The 24,365-nt window shown below is 39.1% G+C and overlaps 1 non-coding gene and 1 pseudogene across 1 annotated transcript; one reads left to right on the top strand and one right to left on the bottom strand.

Annotated features, from left to right (window-relative positions):
• Positions 1 to 407: 407 nt before the first annotated feature.
• Positions 408 to 469, top strand: LOC112615742. Its single transcript, XR_003117457.1, has one exon. It is a non-coding gene; the product is annotated as a U7 small nuclear RNA (small nuclear RNA).
• A 13,796-nt stretch (positions 470 to 14,265) lies between these two features.
• Positions 14,266 to 24,104, bottom strand: LOC112627612 (annotated as a pseudogene).
• Between the last annotated feature and the right edge of the window lie 261 nt (positions 24,105 to 24,365).

Raw genomic sequence — 24,365 nt, 5'->3', positions numbered from 1 at the left:
ACATTTTTTATATCCGACATTGATGTTTTTTGTTTGTTTGTTTGTTTTTTCTGAGACAGAGTCTTGTTCTGTCGCCCAGGCTGGAGTGCAGTGGCACCTGTGATCTCAGTTCACTGCAACCTCCACCTCCTGGGTTCAAGCAATTCTCCTGCCTCAGCCTACTGAGTAGCTATGATTACAGCTGTATGCCACCACGCCTGGCTAATTTTTTGTATTTTTAATAGAGATGGGGTTTCGCCATGTTGACCAGGCTGGTCTTGAACTCCTGACCTCGTGATCCGCCTGCCTCAGCCTCCCAATGTGCTGGGATTACAGGTGTAAGCCATCGTGACCGGCCCCCCGCCCCCCCCGACCCCCCCAAAATCAAATTTTAAAGTGACATGAAAACAATTTGAAACTCATTTTATTAGTACTACAGCTCTTTTAGAATTTGTCTAGCAGGCTTTCTGGTTTTTGCCAGAAAGCCCCCTCTCCCCTCAACACAAATTAATTTTGTTAAGAAAAAAATATCAGCCGGGCGCGGTGGCTTACGCCTGTAATCCCAGCACTTTGGGAGGCCGAGGCAGGCGGATCATGAGGTCAGGAGATCGAGACCATTCTAGCCAACGTGGGGAAACCCAGTCTCTACTAAAAATACAGAAAAAATTAGCTGGGTGTGGTGGCGCGTGCCTGTAATCCCAGCTACTCGGGAGGTTGAGGCAGGAGAATGGCTTGAACCCGTGAGTCGGAGGTTGTAATGAGCCAAGATTGTGCCATGGCACTCCAGCCTCGGGGACACAGTGAGACTACCTCTCAAAAAAAAAAAAAAAAAGAAAGAAAGAAAGAAAGAAAGAAATCTCAGTCTGGTTTCTAAAATATTTATTTACTTCTGGATATGAATTTAGAAAAAAACATTCCATATATTATTAACAGGCTGTGTGGTTTATTTCCACTGAATAATATAATTAATTTAAACAAAGCATATCTGATTAAAATGCTGTGTGGAAGTAATCTCTTCATGTTCTTAAAAGAGAAGACTGATGAAGGAAAAACATAATAGATAGTATTTTCCATCTGAGTCTTTATGTGATGTCAAATTGGATACTATTCTATTTCCTCTCTATAACAGATATTGTATTTGTGATTCTGTCTATGTGTGTGTAGTCCTACTTTTGTTAATGTGTCTTCATATCTGGGTGAAATGAAAGCTGACCTAGAACTGTGGTCATTCCTGTGTCAAAGTTGCAACAACTGTGGTCACTGAACAATTACTATGGCAATGTGACTGGTCCTACAGGGATAGTTGTGTTAGAGCAAGATCTAAAACAATCTGTAAAATCTGTAAAAGGCGAATGAGCTGTAGTTTCAAACTGTAATAGTTTGAGCTTGTGTCAGTATTTAACCAAAAGAAACAAATATGCAGACAACTTGTTCTTGGAAGGATAAAAGTCCTAGAAAACATTGAAATGTTTCTTTACTCAGTTACTTTTTCTTGACAACTTTATTTTAATACTGAAATATTGACAGAGCTCTAAGAAATGACATAGATGACTATGTGGTTTCTATGCCAAATAAAGTGAGTGGTTTTTTTTTTTTTTTAGAACCATCAAATTCTTTTGAACTGGCATAAAAATAAAGATGTTATTTCTTTCTTAACATGAGATCCTAAAATATTTATGAGGTGCTTAATGGAGACAGATTATTAATATACAAAAGGAAATAAGAAAGTGACAAAATATTTAACAGCAGCACATGTATTTTTATTCTTTTTTTTTTTTTTTTCAAAGGGTTATAGATTTGTACTGATCTAGCTACCTTTTCTAGCCTTCCTCATGTACATTTTTTAGGCCATGAAATTTTTAGCTAGAGTTAGTGCATCACTGCAAGAAAATGAATATCCTGGTTTTCCTTTTCCAAACTGATTTTTGTTTCTTTATCTGCATTCTTTCATTCATTCAACATATGCTGAACTCCTGTTCTGTACAGGCACTCTGGTAGGTGGTCAGGATACCTTATTGACGAAGACAATCAGGGCTCTCTTGATGAGTCTCTAGTGCTGGATAATTTTTCCCCTTCTCTTTCATTCTTAACGCTTCTCTGCCACTTTCTTTCTCTAACCTTTCTCTTCTTTACCTTTGTTTCTTTCCCTCATTCCCATATTTCTCTTGCTTTCTCTCTTTGTAAGAAAATTGTTAAGGGACTACCCTGTCTTCTTCAAGTTCATCTAGGCCCAATAGATGAAACTTCTTTCTTTGCACTTCACTGTTTTCCCATGGGAATTCGGGGACATTCATAACTTTTGGCTTGACTTAGCTGTGTCTGTACCTCCTCTGAGGGAAACTGGTTGCCAGCTGATGAGAGTATCATTTCTTCTACTGCCATGGAGTCACACTCCTCTGCCTTTCATCATGCTGCCGAACTCTGTGAAGAGTGAATCCTTTGGGAAAAGACATCTTCCTGTCTATGTCTATGAGCAATCATTTTTTGGTTGAAACCATTTTTTAAACATTGGTTTTATATTCATGTACCTAAATTTATTTCCAATTTGGTTTTATTGATCACATTACTGGCTGAGTATTTTCTTTTCTGTTGAGCTACCCACAATGAACAGTGCAGAGTATTTTTCCAGCACTATGTGGTGAGATAGGGAAAGGTTAGGGAGGAAAGCCTAATATAAATTCAGAAATGGCCAATGTCCTATTGTTTTCTGATGCAGTGTGGTTAAAAAAAAAAAAAAGAAAGAAAGAAAATCGGTGTAGAGTCACAACTATAAGTAGATAAGGATAAGAAATCTGGGTTCACCTGAAAGCACAGATTAATCAGAATTGTCAAATTTATGTTAGCCCTGGAAGAGTTATTTTGATCTAACCTTGGGTCTTTAAAGTTGAGGATCAGAGATGTCAAGTTACTTGCCAGATATCACACAGCAAATTAATGACAGAGCTGGGGCTAGAACCCAGGTCTCAGTTGCAGGTTTCCTTTTTCACCAAGCAGGATACAGAAGGTAGGGTATAGGAGTAATTATCTTTTGATGGAGATCGATGTGTTAGCACCTCAGAGATTCAGACTTTTATACTATTCACCTTGAAATTAAAGAATCTAGCCGGGCGCGGTGGCTCAAGCCTGTAATCCCAGCACTTTGGGAGGCCGAGACGGGCGGATCACGAGGTCAGGAGATCAAGACCATCCTGGCTAACACGGTGAAACCCCGTCTCTACTAAAAATACAAAAAACTAGCCGGGCGAGGTGGCGGGCGCTTGTAGTCCCAGCTACTCGGGAGGCTGAGGCAGGAGAATGGCGTAAACCCAGGAGGCGGAGCTTGCAGTGAGCTGAGATCTGGCCACTGCACTCCAGCCTGGGCGACAGAGCGAGACTCCGCCTCAAAAAAAAAAAAAAAAAAAAAAAAAAAAAAAAAAAAAAAAAAAAAAAAGAAATTAAAGAATCTAGTTTCATATGATCCTTGTGCAACCAGCTAAGATGTTGAAAAGAACTGGTATGATAAAATTAACTGCTACCTACTGAATATATGGTCTGCATTGTTAGTATATCCATAGGTGTGAGTTTATTTTGTGTCTTGGTTATTGATGTTAGTTATTGCTCAGGGGGAAAATGTTTTTCCCCTAACCCCAAGTGCTGCAGTTATAGGTAAAGTTTGGGAAGGTGAATTTGTTTTTGGTGAATTCAGGGGATAAGTAATACATTGAAGAGTTCTGGATATAAAAACCACAGGACAGAGGAGTTTAAACTTGAAAAAAAAAAAAAAAACTTGAATAAGGAGTCAGAACCTTAAGTTTATCTACTTATCTAATTAACTTTCTTTGTTTTTGAGACGGAGTCTCGCTCTGTCGCCCAGGCTGGAGTGTAGTGGCACAATCTCGGCTCACTGCAAGCTCTGCCTCCTGGGTTCATGCCATTCTCCTGTCTCAGCCTCCTGAGTAGCTGGGACTATAGGTGCCCGCCACCATGCCCGGCTAATTTTTTCTATTTTTAGTAGAGACGGGGTTTCACTGTGTTAACCAGGATGGTCTCGATCTCCTGACCTCGTGATCCGCCCGCCTCGGCCTCCCAAAGTGCTGGGATTACAGGCGTGAGCCACTGCGCCCGGCTAATTAACGTATTATTTGAGGTGGCTTAGTACAGAGTTTAATCTCTCTTCTTGGGAAATCATTTGATCTCTGGCCTTCCACCCCATGAAAGGCCAAAAACATTATTACTTCTCTGCTCCATTAGTGTGGATATTTATTTTCACTGGTGTGGCAGCCAGTCCTCAAAATGTTCCCCAATGATTCCTTGCCTGCTAGTAATTATGGCTTGTAGAGTCTTTTCCCACATTATAGTGGGGTTTTTCTGTGTGACTAATAGAATATGGCAAAATAGTGGTATGTCACTTCTGAGGCTAGCTTGTGGAACACATTGTGGCGTCAGCCTTGTACTTTCTCAGATCTTTTACTCTGGGGAGAGCAGGCTGCCAGGTTATGTGGGTACTGAGACAGCTTTCCACATAGCAAGGAACTGAGGCCTTCTACCAATGGCCAATGAGAATTTGTAGCCTTCTGTCAATAGCCACGTGAGTGAACCATCTTGGAAATAGATCTGCCGACCCTGGTCAAACCTTCAAGTGACTGCAGCACCTGAGGTTGCTTGAATGTAACCTCATGAGAGACCCTGAGCCAGAACCATCACCTTAGCCACTCTCAGATGCTTGACCCCAGAAACTGTGTAAGATAATAAATGCTTGTTGTTTTAAGCTGTTACATTTTGGGGATAATTTGTTATGCAGCAATAGATAACTAATATAGTTGAGAAGATAAAAGCTAGATATCCTTAATTAATTAATTGATTTTTATGAGATGGGGTTTTGCTATGTTGCCCACGCTGGTCTTGAACTCCTGGGCTCAAGCAATCTTCCCACCTTAGCCTCCCAATAGCTGAGATTACAGATGCACACCACTGTGCTTGGCTCTCTAGCTTTTTTTTTTTTTTTTTTTTTTTTTTTGAGATGGAGTCTTGCTCTGTCACCCAGGCTGGAGTGCAATGATGTGATCTCAGCTCACTGCAGCCTCTTCCTCCTGGGTTCAAGTGATTCTCCTGCCTCAGCCTCCCAAGTAGCTGCGATTACAGGTGCTCACCACCACACCTGGCTAATTTTGGTATTTTTGGTAGAAATGGGGTTTCACCATGTTGACCAGGCTGGTCTCGAACTCCTGACCTCATTATCCACCCGCCTCGGCCTCCCAAAGTGCTGGGATTACAGACATGAGCCACTGTGCCCAGTCTCTAGCATTCTTAATTTAAAAGAAATAATAATAGTAAATGGAGATTTTAATTGTGAGATTTGACCGTTATAAGCAATCACACTATATTTATTTGGTCTGTATTCAGTATTTTCATTTGATTAAAAAGAAAACTGAAGAACAGGAAAGTTAAGTGATTTACTTTTTGGAGGAGCTGGTAGTTGCTGAGAATTGAAATATACTTCTATTCTTTTTCCAATTCTCTTTAAAGTATGGCTCTATTCAAACAGATAGAAGTAAAGATGAAATCCAAAATGACACCAGCAAATTTAAAAGAGAGTTATGGTTTGTGCAAACTTTTGTTTAAGGGTAAGTTTTCTGAGAGCTACTATTTTAGTATTAAATCATTTCAAGTGGTCTTAGTCATTTTATCTTTACACACAGGTCAGTTATGCCACTTTCAGTTAATAAATGTGGAGGGGATTCAAGGGATCATTTAACATAGGCCTAGATATGAACATTTTAATCTGTTCAATAGACACTTGTAAAGAGCACCACTACTGGCCAGGGGATACAAAAATAAATAAGATAATAACATCTGTGCTAAAATGTTTATAGGTTAGTTGTAGGGCCGATAATTTCAATGGTGATACAGGTATTTATAGGGTTCAGGTAGAGTATAGAGGAGGTACATCCAACCCAGAGAGAGAGCTCGGGGAGGACAAATTACTTTCTCAAAGACACACAGCTGTGTGTGGCATCTTGAATCTATCTTGGCTGTTTTCTAGAGACCTGGGAGTGGTAGTAACAGGATTGTATGTTGCCTGCCTATTCCCTTTCACGTATTGGTAAGGTACTGCCTATGTTTCTTTACAGAGACTCCATTCTGTGACCTCACTATTCACTAAGACATTATTCAAACTATTTTTTCTTTTTTATTTATAGAGATGGGGTCTCCTTATGTTGCCCAGGTTGGTCTTGAAGTACGGGGCTCAAGCAATTCTCCCACCTTGGCCTCCCAAAGTGCTGGGATGAGAAAGGTGTGAGCCACTGTGCCTGGCTCAAACTTTTTTTTTTTTTTTTAATGACTTTCTCTGTCAGCCAGGATAAGTAGAATGGGACAGAAAGACTAAGAAACAGAAACATTACAATACAAAACAAAACCCAGGAAGTATAGAAGTGTTGGAAACAAGTCAGGAGGCTGAAATACATAAGGCCAACTGTAAGAATAAAACATTTGGGGTGTGGAATTCTTAAAAAAATGTATTAAACAATTCTTCCTAATGCTTCATCACGTATTTCTAGCTACTAGTCAATAAGAAATTTGTGGCAATGTGCTGGTTTGGCTTCAAGGAAAGATTATACCCATGGATCAATTTGGTAGAGTCTAGAACTTAATTCTATCAGTTTGAACAAGCAAGTTTCAGACATTATACAGCCAACGAACTTCCAACAGTCTTCCATGAATGAGGCAATCTGAATGAAGAGGCCTTTTATAACTTCATTTTGAACTCTGCCCACAAATCAAAGGTCAGCGGGCCCTTCGATTCAAAGAGGCTGCAAAATGCCTGGAGGTGCTGCTGTGCCAGTGGTTGCTCCTGTGTGACAGGCAGAGGGAAAAAAGAAACAAGGAAGAGGAGACAAAAGGCAAAAAGAGGGAACTGGAAAAAGAAAAGAGGGAGAGAAGGAAAGGAGAAGAAAAAGGAAGAACTAGTAACTATTGTTTGTTGAGCACCGCCAGCCACCACGCTAAGTACTTTGCAAACTTGATCTCAGTCCTCACAGCAGCCCTATGAGGTAGTACTGGCAATACTTTTGTTTTACTGATTAGGATATTGAAGCTAAAAGAAGGTAATTTGTCAAAAGTCATACACCTAATAAGTAGCAAAGCTGGACTTTGAACCCAGGTCTGTCTGCCTTCAAAATCTAACACTCCTGGCTACAATGCCACAAAGGAAACATGTTCACCTATTAGGGTCTGAGAGATAACTACCACTGACGATGACTGACTGGGCTCTTCTGTGGCTGGCCCTTGGATTTTTTTTAAGTTTGTAGACAAGTCTTTAACAGGATAAAGATCCCTTAATTGGATTTGCCTGTTATCCAATATTGCACACCACATCACATGCTGTGCTTCAGTTCCCTACATGAATCAGTTAAAACCTTCCCATTTAGTCTAATGAACCCTAATTTCAGACAAAGGTAACTGTCACCTTTTGTTTCATCCTGTGCTTTTATTTTTCAAATACCAGAGCCGACCTCTGAACTCAATCTGCACTTGCCTATTGATGCATAAATATCTATCATATCACAGTAAATTAAATTCTATTTTAAAGGGTTTCTATTTAACAATCTGTCAGAACTTTCACAGCATTTGATTTCTGGTCGCCTCTGTCCAGGGACAGGTTTATCTCAATATGGCTTGATTAATGAAACCTTTTATTTGGTGTAAGCATACCTATTATTACCATAGTCTCTTAATGCTTGCTTAGGCAACACTGAGGTCTGGCAGCAGGGACTCTCAAAACTTCTAGCTTCTTTAACTCCACCAGAACATCGGGTGCAATTAACAGGCCGGGAGACTGATCCCTGCCTAGTGGGGAGCATGGTGATGTTAGTGTCAGTTAAATGATACAGCACTCTGTCTCAGAGGCTTGGCCAAACTCTCTTTTAACCTCTAGGGTTTAAAAAATGTTTCCGACTTAGTGCCAACAAAGCCACCTTTCTCTCCATTGCTACCTTGTCCTTGTATGTCAGTCATTGAGGGGCATAGTGGACGTCTCCCTTGGGAGCCTAGAAATTGCAGTGTGCACTGTGTAGCTGAGAAGTGGGATGCAGTCTCAAATAAAATAACATATTGAGAAAAAGCGTCTTAATGAAGCCAAGGGGCCAGGCACTAATAGCTCTTAATAAATAGAAAGGACTTTATGATTGATATTCCACAGGCAACCTTTTCAGAAAAGAAGAGTGCAGTTGAATTATGTTTTGTTCCTGACGAGTATTTACCTCGGAGAGAAGCTGCCGTTACTACTAGACTATCTTCTTCGTGTCCCACATGCTTCCAAAACCCCGGGGAAAGAAATACCTTGGTTTGCACATACACTCAAAATGTTGTCACTCTGTTTTACATTGCTATTAAATATTTAATAACATTAAAAGTGAGACATTGAAAATAAAATCTGAAACTTATTTGTGCTGGAGACATTGTCTTCTCTGCAGTTTTCCTGTCTAGTGTTTTGTGTACTGGTAGACAGATTTGCTTCTGCCATATATTACACTGTTTCTTATTTGTATCCCTGTCCCCTGCTGATACTTAAAACAGCTCATACTTTTTTTTAAACATTCTTTTTTTAGTTAGTGGTCATTATGGCTTTAAGTGTAGTAAATTCCACCTGGAGAATTTAACAGTTTGGCTGTTATTTTTCAATGTTCTGAGGTAGGAAAGAGAATACAGTAATATTAATAGGTATGATTCAAGTTTCTAATAAATAGTAAAAAATCAGATAAATGAAACAAATGAGTCTGTTATTTAAAAAGAACGTTATGATAGTTAACATTCTGTTAAGACTTGAATATTTAAAGGGAAACTAACCCCTAAAAACATTAGAAAAAAGTATTTTGTTGTCCTAGATTGATTATTAATTTGATTACTTGAGTTTGCAGTTTGGTTTTGAATATATATGCTTACATAGACCTTAAAGCACAGTTTTCCTTCTGGATTTTTAGTAGTGAAGAGGAAAATATCACAAGAAGTATTTCTTGTAAAGGGGTAACATCAGATTTTTATTATCAGTTTAGTGTTAATAGAATTCCTTGTAATCATACCGGGAAAATAAAGTACAGTTTAACTGTACTTTCAAAATCAGATATATGGTTTAAGAATATTCAATAAAGTAAGAAAGTAGAGAAACTAGTTTAATTTAAAATGATGCTGAAAGTTAATCAAATAATTTTCAGTAACATAATTAACTAGTATTTGGATCTTGTGTTTTATTTGAAAAAAATATGCCATTTTTCTTCATTAAAAATATTCTTTTGCAAGAAAATACAGAGAAACCTCTTAATGAGATTCTGAGTGGAGAATTATGATTCTCCAACATGTTTCTCAGGTTTTAGTTTATTTCACATCATGCTTTTTAACCTTCGACAACAAATATTGTTGTACCATGAAGACAGCAAATCTAAACAATTACATATGTAGTCCAAAGGCATACACAAGAAAATCAATATTTGACATCTTTGCAACTCCCTCTTTGCAGTAGCGTTCAATAGCTCTTATTCATTATACACTTATATCTCTTTCAGATTCGCCTTTGTCACTAGAAACCCATTTTTTTTTTCTCCTTTGACTTCCACATAACTTCTTTGCCCTGTACTTTTACAGATGCCTTCTGGCTATAAATACTAATGAAATCTCTTTGCTTAATTCAATTTTGCTGGTACACTTACAGTTATGACCTAACTTTCCCACGAGAGAGACTGATTGAACATTCCACTACCTTATGGATGGGAGCAAACATTCTTACAGAACTGGACTGACAATTTCCATAATTATAGAATTCACAGCCTAATGACCTTAAAAAACAATAAAAAGATCTCTTGTTAATTCCATCTCTGTTACTGACATTCAAGATATTTCATTTTTCACGGGACAACAAATTTACTTTTTTATTTTCCAAAGAGCAGTCTATCCTTTACCCCCAGATTAAATTTTCTGAATATTGAAGTATCCCATTGAATATTTAGCATTTCTTTGTCTTTTAAAAGTTAGAATATTTATGATCCTTAGAATGAGTTTGACTGATTTATAGCAATCAATTATAAGAGTACGTTTTCAAATAGCCCTTTTAAAAATGAAGAATAGAATAATTAAAAAGATCACAAGTCCTCCCTTGCATATAATTATTTCATTATTTCATTACAGTGCAGAATTATTTTTGCTGACTGTGAGCAATTTTAATTGAGCAAGATCTGTGTTAATATCCAATAGCAAGCAGTTCTTCCTAAGAAATAAGATCATTAATTGCCTAAATTTTATTCAGTACAGTGAGTCTTATGAGTCACATCGCAATATAAACCTAATCACTAGGTAGAGTGGGTACAATATCTTTTTTTTTTTTTTTTTTTTTGAAACGGAGTCTCGCTCTGTCGCCCAGGCTGGAGTGCAGTGGCCGGATCTCAGCTCACTGCAAGCTCCGCCTCCCGGGTTTACGCCATTCTCCTGCCTCAGCCTCCCGAGTAGCTGGGACTACAGGCGCCCGCCACCTCGCCCGGCTAGTTTTTCTTTGTATTTTTTAGTAGAGACGGGGTTTCACCGGGTTAGCCAGGATGGTCTCGATCTCCTGACCTCGTGATCCGCCCGTCTCGGCCTCCCAAAGTGTTGGGATTACAGGCTTGAGCCACCGCGCCCGGCCTACAATATCTTTTCTGTAGTGTAGATATCCTAAAAGCATAACCTGCCTGCTAATTTATTCCTTCAACAGGTTTATTGCCTTATTAAGCATTTGTTTTGTAGAATATTCTTAATCTATCTAGATTATCACAGAAAAACTGTGATAATGAAACTTTAAAATTCACACTTGAAATCTACTAAAGCCAGCCTGAATAATCAAAGCTAAAACACAGCGTCTTTGATTCTTTCTAAATACCAAAATGCTCAGCACCTTAGAGTATATTCTGGAAGCTTTTGGCTTATAAATAAAGACTTTGTGAGGTATGGAAATCTTCAGTATAGCAAGATAGCCTGTTATTAAGTGAAGCTAAATTAAATGTTAATAATAGTCATTTTCTTGGAAAAATCTAACATTCATCATAAACGTTATAGTAATCTTGGCATATCTAAATATTTTATATATATCTAAGATATTTTCTTCCCATAAATATTTTACATGTATTTATTGCTATAGGAAGAATGTATAAATTGTAATAAAATTCATCAAAACTACTATCTTAATGACCTAGACTGTTTTGATAAAATGTGAGTGAACATATTTAAAAACTTATTTGTCATTATCTATATTTTAGTATTGAATATGACGCTGTTGCTGGTCTGACTTAGACATTAAGTGAAAAGTACAGTATTCTTAGTTTAACTTCTTGTTTGTTTGCTTTTGTGTGTAGTTTTTTTTTTTTTTTTTTTTTTTTTTGACACAGGGTCTCACTCTGCTGCCCAGGTAGGAGTGCAGTGGTGTGATCACAGCTCATTGCAGCCTGGAACTCCTGGGCTTGGGTGATCCTCCCATCTCAGCCTCCTAAGTAACTAAGACTGCAAGCAGGTGCCACCATGCCTGGCTAATTTTTAAAAAATGCAGACAGGGTCTTACTATGTTGTCCAGGCCACTTAGTTTAACTTTTGAAAGTGGAAATAAAATACATGAAAAACTCACTGATATTAATTGGGAAATTTGTGTATTCATTTAGCAAATATTTACTCAGCACCTCTATGTGTTAGGTATAAGCCTAATGTGCTAAAACTACTTTTCCACACCCTTTCAAGAGAAACATTAGTATTTTTGCCTTCTTTGCTTGGATTCAGGTATGCTCATTTGCTGCTAAAAGGAGAAATTGGCCAGGCACAGCGGTGCAAGCCTGTAATCCTAGCACTTTGGGAGGCTGAGGCAGTAGAATTGCTTGATCCCGGGAGTTTGAGACCAACTTGGGGAACATAGTGAGAATCTGTCCCTACCAAAGAAAAAAAAAAGAGAGAGAGAGAGAGAGAGAAGGATAGAGAGATTGGCCAGCTTGATACTTAACTATCAATTTAGAAGTTATGGAGTTGTTTACAATGATAATTTCTGGATTTCAGTATTTAATGTGTCAGCAATAACTGAAACCTACTGGAACTCTGTAAGAAATGAATTACTATTGTGAATAGAACCATTTTTGTATTTGGAACTTTTTTACTGGAGATTAAGAATTATGTGTGCTACAGAAGGCAAAACAAACTGTCGCCTATAGGAGTTATTCTTATAGTGAAAGAATTCTAGCATGGTGCGTTGGGAGGGTGATGTGATCTGGAAGAATAAGAACCAGACTATCCAGAGTCCTGGGTTTTGCTACTGCTCCTAACTAGCTATAAGACTTTGGGCATCTTGAAACCTCTCTGAACCTTAGTTCCAGATCTGGAAAATGTAGATCATAATTCTTGCTCTGACACTTCATGGGGATGCTATCGTGGTAAATAGTAGCTTCCTCATTTGTAAAGTGAAAGTTTTCAAATTAGAGCAATTCTTAAAGTGGGAGTAGTTCAAGAATCTCCTTGAAACAATGCAGTTTTTTTTTTTTTTAATGCATTCATCTATTCATCTTTCTGGGTATGAGGTCCATAGCTTTTGTCAGATTCTCAAATAGGCAAGTGATCCAAAGAAGGTTAAAAAACGCTGAATTAGAGAATCTCTAACATCCTTTCTACTCTTAAATTCAAATTCCATTCTCCATCTCTGAATAATAGATATGAAAGCACTTTGAAAGAGTGCTAAACAAATGCAAAATATCATTCTCCATCTCTCTTTATGGATCTACTCTATGTAAAAGTCATAGCCATATTTGGAATACTGATATTATATTATGTTGAATTGGTTATTGAATAAACATATTGCCTGAGGGAATTCCTCAAATGTAAGGTTCAGTATTAAACCCCTAGGAGAATTAGAGTGTGCCATACAGACTCAGAGAAAATAGAAAAGAAATCTAGGTGAGAGTGCAAAAAATGTGTTTTTTTTGTTTTTTTTTTTTAGATGGTGTCTTGCTCTGTTGCCAGGCTGGAGTGCAGTGGTGCGATCTCGGCTCACTACAACCTCTGCCTCCCAGCTTCAAGTGATTCCCCTGCCTCAGCCTCCCGAGTAGCTGGGACTACAGGCACATGCCACCACACCCAGCTAATTTTTGTAGTTTTAGTAGAGACAGGGTTTCACCATGTTGACCAGGATGATCTCGATCTCTTGACCTTATCATCCGCCCTCCTCGGCCTCCCAAACTGCTGGGATTACAGGCGTGAGCCACTGCGACTGGCTGCAAAAATATTTTAATATAAGTACACAGTAGTTTGTTGGGCAACATTAAACTATTAATTTAACATTAACTATTAATCAGAATGGGGCTACTGATCTAGTTCTACTCTGGATTATGACAATGGTAGCTGGGCCTCAATTTCCTCTTCTCTAATTCAAAGCTCAGAGGGGAGTGGGTGAAGATTAGATTAGTGTAGCTGAAAGTGTTCTTAGTCAACTGTACAGTGTTACACAAGAAGAAGGCATTCTCTATTCAAAGGATGAAATCCCGCTATTAAGGATTTCCTTATTGGTCGGGGGCAAGGTTGCTGGGGAGGTTGGGGGAAAGACATTGAGCTAGAGTACTTTTTTTTTTTTTTTTGAAATTTAAAGAAAAAATTTATTAAAGATCTGAAAAACAATTCCTAAAAGATTGACTTTTCCAGAAAACTAGCTACACAATGCATTGCATTTATCATGTTAAAACGTGCATTAGACACAAATACAAAAAACATGAAACAAGCCACCATTCTTCAATAATTTGAGCAAAGATTAAATGCCTAAGTAACAACATGGATGACTTGCAAAGGATGGGCTCTTTACTTTAAGCACCATTTAAAAAAAAAAGAAAAAAAAAAGGAGCACAAATGGATAAGTGTGTTCAGTTCTATACACTGAATTGAACCTTTGGCACTAGGAATCAGAGCATTTTGTCATATAGCATTAACACGTATTATAAAAGTGCGTAGTGTCAAAGGAATAGAACCACCAGCATTCAAAAGCAGCTTTGTCAACTAGGCAATAAAACACTCTACAGCATATCCCTCTGTTGTCCATCATTGAAAACACTGGCAGCAAATTTGAAATGAAAAAAAAAAAAAAAAAAAAAAGAAAAGAAAAAAGGAGCTATTACCCCTTTTATTTTCTCTGTTTAAAAATCAAACAGAAAACAAACATCAATTATTACACACTAACATCTTCAAAGCCCATCGTTTGTACAAGAGATAGACTAAGAACAAAAATGTGTTCACAGAGATCGAAACATAAGTGAGTGAGAGTGCCTCTCACACAGCTTTCCGATGGTACTCAGGAGGAGCCACTTCATAATCGCTGGCACTAAACAAAGTTGCAGAATTCTTTGCCAGGTACTTTAGGAAATCGTGAAGATAACTGAGTAATAAAGCAAGGCTCTTCTCATCCAGAGGTGCATAGGCCAACATTGCTCCAATTCGTACAAATAATCTGAGGAGATGTGGCGCTCCATACACCTGGGACATGGGTGCGTCGGGATGATCTGCAAGAATTTCGGCATACTGTGGTCTCTCAAATTTGTAGAGTAGCTGGGTGCCCAACATTACATTGAAGTGTTCTTTTATCCCTGCCACAACTTCATTAACCGCATAGTCCTTATTACCTGTGTTAGGTAGAGTACTCTTAACCACAGTGAACAAAATCTACTGCATAGAAGTAATGTGTTTCATCTAAGAAATAATTTATCTTTTCCTTTCTAGATTTGATTCAGAATAGAGTGAAAAGAACATTTTGTTCCAGAACTTGTTCTCTTTCTTACTAAGGGTGACTCTGAGTTCCTAGATAGAATGTTAAGATTAGATCTTATAATTTTTTTTTGTTTTTGAGATAGAATCTTGCTCTGTTGCCCAGGCTGGAGTGCAGTGGTACAATCTCAGCTCCCTGCAACCTCTGCCTCCCGGGTTCAAGCGATTCTTCTGCCTCAGCCGCCCGAGTAGCTGGGACTATAGGCGCTTCCCACCACGTCAGACTAATTTTTTGTGTTGCCCAGGCTGGTCTCAAACTTCTGAGCTCAAGTGATCTGCCCGCCTTGGCCTCCCAAAGTGCTGGGATTACAGGCGTGAGCCAACACCCCCTGCCAGATCATATACATTTTAATATCCATAGCCCTATGCCAGGACTCAGTAAAATGTATACATTGAATGCCTTTGGGCTGGTTACTTACTTTCTCTGAGCAATGTTTTCACTATTTGTAGAACTGATGATGATGATAATAATAATAATAATAATAATAATAATAATAATAATAAACCCTGGCTACCATTGAAGTACGCTGTACCAAGTACTTGACCTATGTTATTTTGTCCCAGCCTAATAACATCCCTGTGAAATATTATTCTCATTTTAAAGGTTAGGATTCTGGTGGGGCGCAGTGGCTCACACCTATAATCCCAGCACTTTGGGAGGCCAAGGCGGGTGGATCACCTAAGGTCAGGAGTTAGAGACCAGCTTGGCCAACATGGCGAAACCTCGTCTCTACTAAAAATACAAAAATTAGCCAGGCATTGTGGCACACACCTGTAATCCCAGCTACTTGGGAAGCTGAGGCAGGAGATTCACTTGAACCTGGCAGGTGGAGGTTGCAGTGAGCTGAAATCGCACCACTGCACTCCAGCCTGGGTGACAGAGTGGGACTCCATCTCAAAAATAAATAAATTAAAATAAAATAAAATAAAGGCTAGGATTCTGGTTGGGTGTGGTGGCTCACACCTGTAATCCCCACACTTTGGGAGGCGAGGTGTATGGATCACTTGAGGCCAGGAGTTCAAGATCACCCTGGCCAACATGGTGAAACCCAAGCTCTACTAAATATACAAAAATTCACTGAGTGTGGTGGCAGGCACCTGTCGTCCCAGCTATTTGGGGGGCTGAGGCGGGAGAATCGCTTGAACCTGGGAGGCAGAGGTTGCAGTGAGCCAAGATCCAGCCATTGCACTCCAACCTGGGTGACAGTGAGACTGTCTCAAAAAATAAATAAATAAATAAATAAATATGAAATAATAAAGGTTAAGATTCTGAGGTTCACAGAAGATAAGGTACTTACTTAAGGCTATAACCACCTTATAAATTCACTGGAAAGATAAAATTAGTAATGTACTTGATCATGCTTTGAAAACTGTTTAGGCTACATAAATGTAATGCTGCTGCTACTCCTCTTTCACTGTTTGTTTCTTTTGTCAGATGATCCAGCTTCAAAGATTTTACTTTATTAACAGCCTTCCCATTGAAAGAAGAAGGTGCTTTGCTAGAAGGTTTACGGTACATTGTGTCCCAGAAGTGCAGATTTGGCGATGACAAGAAATGGTTGTTGCCAGGTCATTTTCGAATCAGCTAGATTTATCTGTTGTGTCACCAAATAGCTCTGCTGTTAGCTGAGAGAAGGAATGAAGAGGAACTATGATTGTTTGATAAATAAGACCCTTTGTAAATATTCTGCTTGGAGCTCCTCCCATTCCCTCACCATTAAAGTAGATTAGTGCCTAGATTAAAATCACAAAAGCCAAGAAATTCAGATCTAAAGTTAAGATTTAAGGTTGAAGTATCAGTCTTAACTTATGAGTGCAAAACCAGGAATCTTGATAGGATCAAGATCATGAGTTTGCTCCGAATCTCTTGGTTTATGTAGAGCTGAGATTCACTGTAATATACAAAGTTGAAATACTTTAAAACTTCATAACATAGCAAAGACAGGATTATAATTATAGAATAGGACTATCTCCCAACTTGTCACTGGAGGAATGGTAAAGTCAAATTAGAGTAGAACTACTGATTACTGTGGGGAATTACCTTTTATTTCTGAAAACTGTATTTCTCTTTGGTTTAAAAAATACCCTTTTATGGGGCAGTTTGATTTTGTGCAACGTTTTATGCTTAAAAAATCTAATAGGAGACCTGATGGAGAGATTTGATCATTTATTACCCATTTACACATTTACTAGTAATGATGAAAGATTTGTTGGTTGTCTAGTTTATCTGAGAGAGAGTGATGAGCCGCACCAGAAGAGAGGGTGGGAAATCTGGGCTCAGTGCCCAGGATTTTTCTTTGCTATTTGGATCACTGTGTTTGCTAGAATATTTAATTAATCCCACTCTTGGAGTAATGCTTATTGCTGATGGCCATTGCTGAGCTGAAATATTAAACCATATGTAATATATCTTCAATAAAATTTAGATTTAAAAGTCCCTAAATGATGTATGTGTTTGACAGTCCTTAATGAAAACTGATTAAAGAAATTCCAGAGTATGGATAGGCTTAATAGTAACAATTCTTTTCATTCACGTGAAAGGAAGTTTGGTATTATAAAATGAAACATAAGGAATTAGCACAATATTTGGGGTAGGGCTGTACCAGTTCTTGAATATATAGGTTTTGGTTTTTAGTTTTGTTAAGTATTTGGCTCTTCTACTGTATCTCTGGTGAGGGTCTTTCCTGAGTTATTTAAGACAGTTCTTTTTGGAATACAGTTTAGCCATAGGTAGACCATCAGGGAACTCTGATTCTTCTCTTTTGAGTAATTCAATACATGGCATGATTTTCTCTTACTATTGAACCAGTGCCTCAGCAAAGGGTTAGAGGATTTCTGCTGTTTGTAGCGAAAATCTTGTGCCAGGAGCATTAACCTTGAAGTTCTATACACTTTGCAGGTCAGGTAATTACCACAGTTATCCTAGTTACTTATTTAAGGATGTGGCAAGGAGAGCCTCCAAAAAATGAACTGATAAATGTGAGTGGAGGAAAAAAAATCAATTTCTTTTTTTGAAAGGACAGATCTAGAATTGTAATGATGGAAATAATTCTAAGATTCAGTTCAAATAGCTCTTGAACAGGTCAAAACAGGCAAAGGGTCTGATGTATTGGAGTGTGTCTGGGTAGTCCAGGGATAGAATATTAGAAATGAGACAGTACTTAAGAATTTGGTCAAATCGAGTTGTCTTCAAACTTTGTAACTCCTTGAGTTACTTTATGCAAACAAATTCTTTTTTTTTTTTTTTTTTTTTTTTTTTTTGAGACCGAGTTTCATTCTTGTTGCCCAGGCTGGAGTGCAATTGTGCGACCTCAGCTCACCACAACCTCTGCCTCCCGAGTTCAAATGATTCTCCTGCCTCAGCCTCCTGAGTATCTGGGATTACAGGCATGCATCACCATGCCCGGCTAATTTTATACTTTTAGTAGAGATGGGTTTTCTCCATGTTGGTCAGGCTGGTCTTGAACTCCCAACCTCAAGTGATCTGCCCACCTCAGCCTCCCAAAGTGCTGAGATTACAGGCGTGAGCCACCACGTCTGGCCTACAAACTCTTATATACGTAATGTGTAAAACAGATTTGAGGGGAGCTATTCTCCTTGAAGCCAAAGAGCTTGCACCTGTTCATATGCTTCCCCCTTCTTACTTCATTATTAGCACAGTCTGAAAATCAGTCATCTACTTCAACTCTTTCATTTGACATATATGAGAATTTATTTCTAAGAGGAGTAAACTGATTTGTTCAAGGGTGTATAACTAAACAGTGTCAGGGCTTAGTCTCAGACCTGTGCTCTGCTCTGTTACATACTTTCTACTTCAAACACTCTCTGCTTCTTGCAGGGAATTTTGGTAAGACAGTAATCCTCTCTACTAGAATTCTAGGAAAAAGTAATGTAGTCAGGGGTTGCAAAGACAAGTGGGGTATATGGGTCATAAACATTATTCCTTAATACATTCATAAAATAGGCATTTATTGATCATCTATTATGTGCAAGGCACAGCTTGAGGCTACAGAGAAAGTACAGAATTCCTGAATGGAAGAAGTCATGTCTTTACTATTCTTTATCTACTATTCTTTCTCCTTAAAAATATGAACAAAGCAATAATTTAGAGAATATGAATCATACACTCACTATAGTGTTTTTGGGTATAGACTCTGGAGTCAGATTACCTAGTTTTGAAGTCTGGCTCTGAAGTTATCTTGGGGAAATCACTTAACTACTTCTCCCCGTCCCCCTCCCCACTTCCACTCCCACCTCCTCCTTCTTCTTCTCCTTCTCCTTACCCTTCTTTCTCCTTCTCCTCCTTCCCCTTGTTTCTCCTCCTCCTTTTCCTCCTCCTCCTCCTCCTCCCCCTTCTTTCTCCTTTGCCTTGTCCTCCTCCTCCTTCTCCTTCTTTTGAGACAGGGTCTTGCTTTGTTGCCCACACTGGAGTGCAGTGTGCAGTCATGGCTCATTGCAACCTCTGCCTCCCAGGCTCAAGTGATCCTCTCATCTCAGCCTCCCAACTAGCTGGGAATACTGGTGCACCCCACCATGCTCAGCTAATTTTTTTTTTTTTAATTTGTAGAGATGAGGTCTTGCTATATTGCCCAAGCTGGTCTTGAACTCCTGGGCTCAAGTGATCTTCCTGTCTTGGCCTCCCAAAGTGCTGGGATTACAGGTGTGAGCCACTATGCCCAGTGAAATTGCTTAACCTCTCATGCCTCAGATTTCTCATCTGTAAAGTAGGAATAATATGTTACTACATCATAGAATATTTGTGAGAATTAAATTAATATATACATTCATTTATTATACATCCATTTTTGATATATTAGAATAAATCTTAGCTACTATTATTATGTCTTATGTCAGTCACCATGACAATTTGAGAGTCTCCTCTAAATCAGTGTTTGGCTTCTTATGTATATTGTTCAACAAATCATATGGAATTGTATTTTGCATACCTAAGTTACTAAAGCTTTGTCAATTCAATTTGGTAATCTTATTTTAGCAAATGGTTTACACCTATACAGTATATATAATATATATAGTATGAAATGCTTCACTCACTCATAAATATATATATTTTTTGAGATGGAGTCTTACTCCGTCACCCAGGCTGGAATACAGTGGCGTGATCTCTGCTCATTGCAACCTCTGCCTCCTGGGTTCAAGCAATTCTCATGCCTCAGCCTCCCTGGTAGATGGGATCACAGGCGTGCACCACCATGTCCAGCTAGTTTTTTGTGTTTTTAGTAGATATGGGGTTTCCCTATGTTGGCCAGGCTGGTCTTGAACTCCTGGCCTTAAACTCCTGGCCTTAAGTGATCTGTCCACCTCAGCCTCCCAAAGTGCTGAGATTATAGGCATGAGCCACCTCACCTGGACTTATAAATCTTTTTTTCTGTTGTTTTGTTCAAAGACAGAGTCTTGTTCTGCCACCCAGGCTAAAGTGCAGTAGTGCGATCATAGTTCATTGCAGCCTCGAACCCCTGAGCTGAAGTGATCTTCCCACCTCAGCCTCCTCAGTGTCTGGGACTACAGGTGTGTGCCACCATACTTTGCTAATTTTTAAAAATTCTTTGTAGAGTTGGGGTGTTGCTGTGTTTTTCAGCTGGTCTCAAACTCCTGGACTCAAGTGATCGTCCTGCCTTGGCCTCCCAAAGTGTTGGGATCACAGGTGTGAACCACCACGCCTGGGTCACTCATGACTCTTAAGATACTTTGTATGTCTCCAACAGGAATCTTGATGATCAGAAGTATGTGACATTCACCAGTGATATCCTTAGGCCATCTCTTATTCTTTTCAATACATTGGTATCTCCTCAAACAAAAAGTAAGACTTTGGGCATGGACATCATCATATGTGTCTCTTTATGTTTCTAGAGTCCAGGCCTGTAACTTGAGATGTTTTCTATGTATTTATGTCACAAATTCTATTGTTAGTGGCAACATCTCTTCTCAATTTTAGTTTTTCTTTTCTAATTTTAAACTATCAGCCTAGTTATAATATCTTCTCTACTAATTTTTCTTTGTTCCACTGGATCTAAAGTTAATAAATTTGTTGAACCATGAATAAAAGCAAAAAGCTAGCACAGGTAGGTACAAACCATATGCATTGCTTTAATGAATAGTCACCGTGACATATGGAGGAGGACTGCCCGATTAATTATTGGGTTTGATGGAGTTGCTGCTCGCCTGCATGAGTTAGTCCAGGGGCCAATTTATAGTGTTAAAATCCTGTGATGGGCTGGTCTGACCGATAAACAAAGTAAATAAATGAACCAAGTTGATTCAGTAGCCCAGATAATTTGCTAGATTAGCATGAAAACATTATATTGCTTTTTATTTTTTTGAGACAGGGTCTCACTCTATCACCCAGGCTGGAGTGCAGTGTGCAGTCATGGCTCACTGAAGTCTCGACCTCTGGGGCTCAAGCAATCCTCCTGCCTCAGCTTCCTGAGTAGCTGGTACTATAGGCACACACCGCCATACCTGGCAATGTTTTTAAATTTTTTTTTGTAGCAACAGGGTCTCACTATGTTGCCCAGGCTTGTCTCAAATTCCTGAGCTCAAGTGATCCTCCTGCCTCGGCCTCCCAAAGTGTTGGAGTTACAGGTATGAGCCACCATATCCGGTCAAGAATTAGTAATATTACTTAAAATTTGTAGTATATTGGGGCACTGGAAAATACGCATATCTCCAATAGGACTCTTCAGATTGTGAGTAACCAAAAACCCAACTCACACCAGATTGAGCAAAAGGTGAAATCTACTAGCTCAAACAACTGAAAAACTCAGAGGTAAATTTTTCTGACTTTCATTTACACTTGATCTAGGGGGCAACGTCTGTTAGCTTAACTCTCTTCCATACTGGTATGCCACAAGGAGGCAACACGCCATTTAGCAACCCTATGCCTATATCTTCCCAGGATTCAGCCCAGCAAAAAGTAGAGTGATTTTTGGCGACTACCATATGAGCCTTGGGCATTGGAAGAACTTAGGTCATAGGTCAACCCCTGAGTCAACAATGTTAGTAGGAGGATTTGATACCCTGATTGGCCAGGACTAAGGCACGTAGTCTCTTTCTGGTGGAGCCCTAGAAACTACATGGGAAGGTGATGATTTTCCAAAGGACATTTGAGTAGCTCCCAGAAATAATAAGGAGCAGACAAATATCTATTAGAAGGGAAAATAAAATTCTTTTCAGACAAACTAATATCAAAATGCCAGATAAGAAAACAGACATTCTCATATATTATTTCAAGTGGGCTATTTGGGAATATCTACCAAAAATTCAAGTGCACATTGTCTTACACAATTTCACATCAAGAAATTTATCCTACAGATAAATCATACCAGTGTACAAAGATGTTATTTAAAGGATGATCACTGAAACATTGACTGTAACAGAAAAACACTGTCCATTGACGTGGAAGTTGTTAAATTATGATACATTTATAGAGGAGAATATTCCACAATTATTTTTAATGAGGTAGATCTATATGTTCTAATATGGAAAGAAGTCTATGATAAATTAAGGGAAAAAAAGCAAATTACAAGAAAATAGGCAAATATGGCCCTGCTCGTATAAATGCATAAAAATATCTGTAAGAATATCTGAAAGTGTTTAACACTGTTTCTTGCTGGGGAAGAAATTCTAGGGAGTTAGGAGTGGCAGGAAGAAGACATTTGCTTTTCACTTCATATCCTGTGGGGCTTTAATTTGTTTACCTGAGTATGCATTACTTTCATTACTTTAAAAAGTCAGTATAGCCAGGCATGATGGTTCATGCCTACAATCCCAGCACTTTGAGAGGCCAAGGCAGGAGGATCACTTGAGCCCAGGAGTTTGAGACCAGTCTGGGCAACAGAGAGAGACTCCATCTCTACAAAAAATGAAAAAAAAAAAAATCAGCCAGTATGGTGGTGTGTGCCTGTGGTCCCAGCTACTCAGGAGGCAGGAGTGGGATGATGACTTGAGCCTGGGAGATTAAGTCTGCAGTGAGCTGTAAGCATGCCACTGCACTCCAGCCTGAGTGACAGAGTGAGACCCTGTCTCAAAATAAATAAATAAATAAATAAATAAAGGAATTCCCTTTCATTGAGCACCTGTTATGTTAGTTGTTGTATGGCCTTGGTAAACTCAGTTAATTTCCCTGACCCTCAGTTTCTTTATTTTTCAAGTGGGGGTAATCATATTAATAATATTTGCCTTACATTGTAACTGAGAAATTGTAGAAAAAATATGCTAGATGTTTGAGTCTAGTGGACATTTAGTAAATCATCGCTATTATTCGTAGTAATTACTTCAGTTTGTGAGTAATTACTTCTTTTACTTTTTCCTTCCTTCCTTCCTTCCTTCCTTCCTTCCTTCCTTCCTTCCTTCCTTCNTCTTTCTTTCTTTCTTTCTTTCTTTCTTTCTTTCTTTCTTTCTTTCTTTCTTTCTTTGTTTTTGTTTGAGACAGAGTCTCACTCTGTCACCCAGGCTAGAGTCTAGAGAGCAGTGGTGCCATCTTGGCTCCCTGCAACCTCCACCTCCCAGGTTCAAGAGATTCTCATGCCTCAGCCTCCCAAGTAGCTGTGACTACAGGCATGTACCACAATACTCAGCTAATTTTTGTATTTTTAGTAGAGACAAGGTTTCACCATGTTGGCCAGGCTGGTCTCGAACTCCTGGCCTCAAGTGATCCTCCTGCCTTGGTCTCCCAAACTGCTGGGATTGCAGGCTTGAGTCACTGTGCCCAGCCTATTTTCTTTCCTGTTCTTCCTCTGGAGAAGTAGTCATCAGGCATGACCTCCCATGGGTGCTCACAGGAGATGGTGCCATGCATGTGCAGAACTTCCCAGGTCAAGATCCACCACATTAGACCCACTGAGTGAGCCCCTTGTCATTGCATGCGATGGTGATGATCACGTAGTGTAGAGGAGAGTATGTGTGACACAGAGCACACATAGGCAGGTTAACATACAATACCCCTGTGAAAGGTTGGTGGTCAGCCCTGGGATCCGTAACCATCAGAAGACATGGCTCCCAGAAGGCTGCCTGGATCTGGTTAATAAAGTCACCCAGAAATAAGTGTGGTTCCAGTGGCAGCAGCAAACTTCAGCATAGCCTGCTGGCTGGCATTCCTGAAGGATGTGACACTGACAGCAGCTGAGTTTCCAAATGGCAACAATGGCACAAACTGCCAGCCAAAGCTTCTTGCAGGTCCTCTTCAGATTTATGATGTAGATGCCATCACTTTTCCTTTTGTAGTGTATCATCTGGAAGTCAAGGTTGGTACCACCTAAGTGGATTCCTGCTGGAAGGAATGTGAGGACATTCTCCTCCTTCATCTTCAGGGCAGCAAGGGCTCCAAACATTGTGAAAGTTTCTCTTTAAATTATGACATGCTGTATGGATCTCTGTCTGGGGAGCATGGACAAGTACACCCAAAGTTTGATTGCTAGTATAACTCATTCTTCTGTGGCTAGAAATCCTGAAGAATAAAATGTTAAGGGAGTTATTATGCTGACTACAACACCCAGGCTTAGGAACTAGTGAGCATAAGACCTCAAATTTCTTTCTGGCTCTCATTATGAAAGTCATGATTGTTTCCCTTGCGTCATCCTCTGCATGTGGCT

The sequence above is a fragment of the Theropithecus gelada genome, chromosome 1 (assembly GCF_003255815.1).
Source record: "Theropithecus gelada isolate Dixy chromosome 1, Tgel_1.0, whole genome shotgun sequence".
NCBI lineage: Eukaryota > Metazoa > Chordata > Mammalia > Primates > Cercopithecidae > Theropithecus > Theropithecus gelada.
Note: the sequence above shows the minus strand (reverse complement) of the source record. Positions and strands in the feature narration are given on the sequence as shown.